The following is a 6766-nucleotide window of genomic DNA, read 5'->3' on the forward strand; positions in this document are numbered from 1 at the left end:
GTCTATTGATCTCACAATAGACTTCTTAGCTAGGCAAGACCTTTTCCTCAAGGAAAGTGGGTCCAAAAGCAAAATGATCAGATAAAGCAACCTTTTGGAGATCCCTGCAAGGTACCTCTTCAAGCTTTATTTTATCCTTAAATTTGCAATTAGGAGGACTCGGAGAATGAAGTGGCATCTTAGAAGCCAATGTTGCACTAGCTTCCGATGAACTTAAGTGAGACGAGAAGTCTTGACTTGACCTTTTGGTAATTAGTAAACAAGAGCTTGTCAATTTTTTGTGTTGGGGAATAACCTCGAAGGTTAACCGCTTACTTTTTTAAGCGTCTGTTTTCACTTGTTTTTTAATGTCTTTTAATGATCGGTTTTTTTTTAATTAAAGTATGTGATAGCTCTAACGAGCATATCACTTAGAGGGTCGCGGTGTGCTTTACAGCACAACGTTTGGTCACCTAAAGCTCCGTTGGTCCTTCAAAAGGTCAATTTTTAGCTACGCTGGGATGGGAAAATGGAACAACACACAGGACACAAACTCGATGCCTCTCTATAGGCCAGCAGGTATCCAACACCCCAAGCCACACAGAATCACACACATACACACACTTCCTGCCGACCTTCACAATAAAGACTGCCTTCGAACAATCATCGGCTACACACAATCACCTTTATCGACGCACACACCATTGCACATAACTCTGTAAACACACACACCGGGAGACCTCGCAAGCCTCGACCGCATACAAAATCACATCCAATCTGTAACCATAATCACTCTCTCCCTCTCTCTCTCTCTCTCTCTCTCTCTCTCTCTCTCTCTCTCTGCACACACACGCAACCTGTCCGAAACCAACGCTACCACGGACCCACTGACCGAAATTAGAGGGAAAAAAAGCAATTGAATTCAAACCATTCACGACAACCACAAGCACTCAATGTATCACAAAACGGTATCGAAATACAATGATGGTGCCCGCCGACTCGATGCAATCCTTCCTCCTCTTCTACACCTGTAGCCCGCAGCCTTGCTCTACGAGCTACCCACCCCGGTTGACCTCCTTCCCGAGCTCTCCTTGGCCTTCCCGTCTTTCCATCTCCCCCTCAACTGAGGACACGCCCCCGTGATATGGCCGCCCCTGGCTCTTTTTTTTTTTTTGTGCTGCCCTGCAGCTCTGGCCTCCTCTGACAAACCAGCCCGCCTTCTTCTCACAGATGCAGCCTCTCGGCTAAGAAGGAGAGCGGCCTATGAGTTGACGGGAAGGCCTGAGTGGCCGAGGAGGTTTCGGGAGAGTGCAGAGGAGGCGAGGAGCCACCAGGCCAGGAGTTGGCCGCCAGTGAAAGGGAGAAGAAGAGAGGGGGGGCCTCAAGGGAGGCGCTGTATGCAACTTGGGGAGCAGTCGATGCAAGGGAAAGGCCATGAGGGCTATAGTAGACAGAGGAGGGCAAACGGGGGGCCAGTTTGCATGGAATGAAGGTAGCGCTGCCAGTTGAGAAGGAGGGGAGCCGCGAGTGAGAGGAGAAGCTGAGCTTGGTGGGTGGTGGATGTCATAAGGGGCCTCCTTTTGCAACCAAGTCCCGCCCCTTCAGGCTCATGCAAACTAGCCCCAAGTGGCGGTCCTCCTTCTGGCGCTTCCACTGCATAGTGGCTAGCTTCTCTATCGGCACTGTTCGTCGACTGCAGCCATCCGCTTTTTATATATATATATAGCTTTAAAAAGCCTTTGGGCTTGGCCCCCTTGCACATGCGAAACATAGCCACCTTCCGTCGTGCTGCGAGTGAATGCACATACCAGAATATATCAACTGAAAGCAACCACATTGCTTGTTGACGAACACCAAGCCTTTAGTACCTAGCATAAAAACAGCCCCCCACTTGTCGTATTTTGATTAGAGGATCTCGAACACTACCATCACGATTGGTTTCTTCCTTCGAGCTCAATGCGACATCCAACTGATGAATGGCAAAGCACCTTCACTCGAGCACATGAAAAACTTTGAAGCACTAATCTTGGCCACCCATTTAGCATAAATACCACAACTGCACCACCTTTAATCTTCCTGACTCATAGTACTCAAAACCCACGACTTGACATGCAAAGGGCCGCACTTGGCATGCATACCACTGCGGTGCTTGCTTAAAACTGCCTCAAATACCTGTCCAAGTACGCTATCATCAATCTGTCTGTTGCCATGCACCTGTTGCTGACACTTTCCATGGTCCGACACACCTTGGGTACACCATCATTGCCCAACCCCTCGTTGAGCATTTATGCTCAACCATAGCATTATTTAGGTAATATATCAGTGCATAAGAAAAAAACTGATAGATATTATTTACATAAGAACTAGATAGACCGAGAGAGATATTCATCTACTGGAAAGCCCGCCCGGGTCAAATGGAAAGCCGTAGGCTTCCCCAATTGTAACGAAGCTTCCACCAGGATAAAAAATATAACTTTGATCGTCGTCATCCGTGTGTAACACATAGGCAAGTATTCTTTGCTTTGCACCTGTAACTTTGTCAGCCAACCAGTCTTGTAGACCTTCATAGCACCACCCTTCAAAAAATTGTATACATGGACCATTTCCACACCCAAATTAACAAACCTGCACACCCTGCATATCTTCTGCATCCTGTGTCTCCCAGCCATTGTCTAGAGAGATCTCCATAGCATCATTGTCTTTAAGCAAGGCAACCTCATCTGTAGGCTCTTCAAGCGGTACTGGAGCAGGCACACAGCCTCGCATATCCTGTATCCTCGCCATAGCTTTAGTAACCGAAATCTGTGACGCGTCATCAACCTCAACCACCGGCTCATCGAATCCCCAACCATCTTCATCAAGACATTCCTCTTCAGTCAGCATGGTCTGACCATCACAAGGTTCGAGAGAGGGTTGCCCAACCCCTTGGTCTTTGCAAACTGGCTCTTCACCTGCAACTTGCCGTTCTTTGACCAAATTATCTACATACTAACATCATAGGTCTCATACCTTGAGAAAGCAGACTCCGTTTCCCATGTGCTATCCGTATCCAAGGCACTGCTATAGCTCAAACACAGCTCGACTTTCTCCACAAAATTCACCAACTTTGGCACTTCAGCTATCTTCTCCACTGCTTGTTTTTCGGAAGCCACTTGGTCAAGCACATCAGGCAGTACTTGGTAGACTCCTCTCTGCAGTTGCTGAGGCCTCATAGGCCCACACGGTATCGTCTCTACTCTGTCATCACAACTATCTGCTTCTAACACATGTGCATCAACAAAGGGTCCGATTACCTGAGGCTCTTCCCTAGCAATTGGCCTTGGCACCAATGGACTCGCGAGAATGTGCTTTGCCTGCTGCTTCTTTAAAAGCTTCTTCGTCCTGCTCTGTGCGTAGGCTACTGCCTCCTCATATGTGCACGGCCCATCCATCTCGATTTTATCTTGCACTTTGACATGCAAGCAGTCCACAAACTTGGTCATCTTCAAAAAATTTGCATTCTCTACAGCAGTTACCTTATCCAACTTGCTCCATATGGCCTTGAACTCCCACACGAATGCTCGGAAATCACCGTCAAGGCTTTGCTTTAGCTTGTCCATCATCTGCTTCGCTTCACTCCACTGCGAGTTGACCACATATCGGCTTCGAAATGCCGGTTCCAATGTACCCCAATCCAACTTTTCTTCAGCCTGCAAGCTCTCATACCATACCTTTGCTTTGCCACGAACCAGGAGCAGGAAAGCTTGGGCCACTCCCTCTTCTCTCGATAGGCCGCTCTCTAGCAGGAAAAGATTATAGTCCTGTGTGCCACACTTCTGCATCTTCAGCACCTGTAAAAGTCGAAAAACCCGACCACATTTTTCTTAGCATCACTTGTTCTTTGAACCTGGACACACCGCAACATCGTCTTCAACTTCACCAAGGAGAAATCAGTAGCTCCTTCGTGGGGGCACCACTGATGGGATGGGGGAAATGGAACAACACACAGGACACAAACTCGATGCCTCTCTATAGCCTAGCAGGTATCCAGCACCCCAAGCCACATAGAATCACACACATACGCACACTTCCTGCTGACCTTCACAATAAAGACTGCCTTCGAACAATCATCCGCTACACACAATCACCTTTATCGACGCAGACACCATTGCACAAAACTCTGTAAACACACACACCGGGAGACCTCGTAAGCCTCGACCGCATACAAAATCACAGCCAATCTGTAACCATATTCACTCTCTCCCTCTCTCTCCCTGCACACACACGCAACCTGTCCGGAGCCAACGCTACCACGGACCTACTGCCCGAGATTAGAGGGAAAAAAAGCAATTGAATTCAAACCATTCACGACACCCACAAGCACTCAATGTATCACAAAATGGTATCGAAATACAATGATGGTGCCCGCCGACTCGATGCAATCCGCTCAGCCCTTGTAGTGGCCTTTTGCAAGCAATTCCTTTACTCAACTAACTACCCCTCTTTCTCTCCACCCCCATGCAGCCCATGGCGGCCCCTGTGTGCCCCTTCTCTGCAGCTTCGACACCTTCTCGGACCATACCCACCTCCTCTCCTTCACTTTCTCGACAACGTTTCCTTCCTCCTCTTCTAGACTTGTAGCTCGCAGCCTTGCTCTATGAGCTACCCACCCCGGTTGACCTCCTTCCCGAGATCTCCTTGGCCTTCCTGTCTTTCCATCTCCCTCTCAACTGAGGACACGCCCCCGTGATATGGCCGCCCCTGGCTCTTTTTTTTTTTTTGTGCTGCCCTGTAGCTCTGGCCTCCTCTCACAAACCAGCCCGCCTTCTTCTCACAGATGCAGCCCCTCGGCTCCTTATGACATCCACCACCCACCAAGCTCAGCTTCTCCTCTCACTCGCGGCTCCCCTCCTTCTCAACTGGCACTGCTACCTTCATTCCATGCAAACTGGCGCCCCGTTTGCCCTCCTCTGTCTATTGCAGCCCTCGTGGCCTTTCCCTTGCATCGACTGCTCCCCAAGCTGCATACAGCGCCTCCCTTGAGGCCCCCCCTCTCTTCTTCTCCTTTCACTGGCGGCCAACTCCTGGCCTGGCGGCTCCTCGCCTCCTCTACACTCTCCTGAAACCTCCTCGGCCCCTCAAGCCTTCCCGTCAACTCATAGGCCGCTCTCCTGCAGCGCCATCCCCTTCTTGCCCTCTGGCGGCCTCCTTTTGCAACCAAGTCCCGCCCCTTCAGGCTCATGCAAACTAGCCCCAAGTGGCGGTCGTCCTTCTGGCCACCCATCTTGGCCACCCATCCAACATAAATACCACAACTGCACCACCTTGAAGCTTCCTGACTCATAGAACTCAAAACCCATGACTTGACCTGCAAAGGGCCGCACTTGGCATGCATACCACTACGGTGCTTGCTTAAAACTGCCTCAAATACCTGTCCAAGTACGCTATCATCAATCTGTTTGTTGCCATGCACCTGTTGCTAACACTTTCCATGGTCCGACACACCTTGGGTGCACCAACGTGTGAGGCTAAATACGTAAGTTTAAAAGGCAACTGAGGCCTGAGCCTGAGCGTGAGCTTGGGTTTGGGTATGGGCTTGGGTTTGGGAGATATTCCTGATCTCGGTCTTACCTTTATTTTTATTTTTTATTTTTTTTGGGATAAGGTCGCCGCGGCCACGATGTGCGTGCGAGCACACACACACCTAACCTACCTACTTATCACTAATACAGCTACTTTTACACACTAACACACTACTACAACAACTCACTAGCTAACATAACTACTTAGTGTACTTTACACAGAACTAACATTATGGATCTACAACCTTAATACTAACACCTTATCACAGAGAAAACATAGTACCTTTCAAAACCTTATTAACAAAGAAAACATAGTACCTTTCAATTCCTTATTAACAAAATAATACACAGCAACAAAACAAACTCCTTCTTCTCAACACAAACGCCTTCCTTCTCTACCTTTCCTACAATTGAAATTGCACCACAAAGAAGCAGAGAGTGCCATTCAAGCTTAATGTATTGCATTCCCCGGCAATGGCGCCAAAAATGTGCCCGTCTATCGCACGTGTCAATGCAAGGGACTTGCCGATACACTGTGTGCAAGCCACAAATGACTCCAAGCACGCAACTAGCTTAAACTAGTAAGCTCAAAGATGGTGATGGTATGTCACTCGCCACTCTACGCTTGATGTCGTGGAGGATTCCTCGCCACGAAAAAGAAGGAGCCGCCGCTACGCCGCGCTCAACCGGTTGGCCGCCGTCGTGTTGTGGTCGCAATGCTCAATCACTCTCTCTCTCTCTCTCACGCATACACACACATACACAAGGAGATGAAGAAGAAGAAGATGGAGATGGAGCAAGAGCACTCTTCAATTGCACAAATGAGAGAATGAGTGAATTTTAGGTTTAGTTGACTTTTATATGAGCTCGCCCCATTCACACTTGGGCACCCATGCTTAGCCAACTAATCCCTTGAATGTTCCAGTTAGAGTGCACCTCTCATCGGTGATCACTCTTACCCTTTTCCTATTGGACCGACAAGCCCGGTACCTGACTCTACCAAATAAATAATACGGCGTCCGTCTTAGGTGATAGGAATGTGCCTGAGGGTTAACATCGATGAAGCATCTCCCTCCCAAAGGAGAACCCAAGTTTCAACGGTAGAGCCCCCACTGAAAGAAGAGAAAGAAGTGAGTCTCCTACCACCTCGGTGGAGATGGCTCCACAAAGACGGCGGGAAAAATGCTCTCCAACACCCCCTAAACGGAGAAGACCATCGCATACTC

At 48.8% G+C, this 6766-nt stretch overlaps 1 pseudogene; it reads right to left on the reverse strand.

The window, feature by feature from the left end:
• Positions 1–891: 891 nt before the first annotated feature.
• On the reverse strand, positions 892–4605 carry LOC147418907 (uncharacterized; annotated as a pseudogene).
• Between the last annotated feature and the right edge of the window lie 2161 nt (positions 4606–6766).

The sequence above is a fragment of the Adiantum capillus-veneris genome, chromosome 29 (genome assembly GCF_014529385.1).
Source record: "Adiantum capillus-veneris isolate H3 chromosome 29, ASM1452938v2, whole genome shotgun sequence".
Lineage (NCBI taxonomy): Eukaryota > Viridiplantae > Streptophyta > Polypodiopsida > Polypodiales > Pteridaceae > Adiantum > Adiantum capillus-veneris.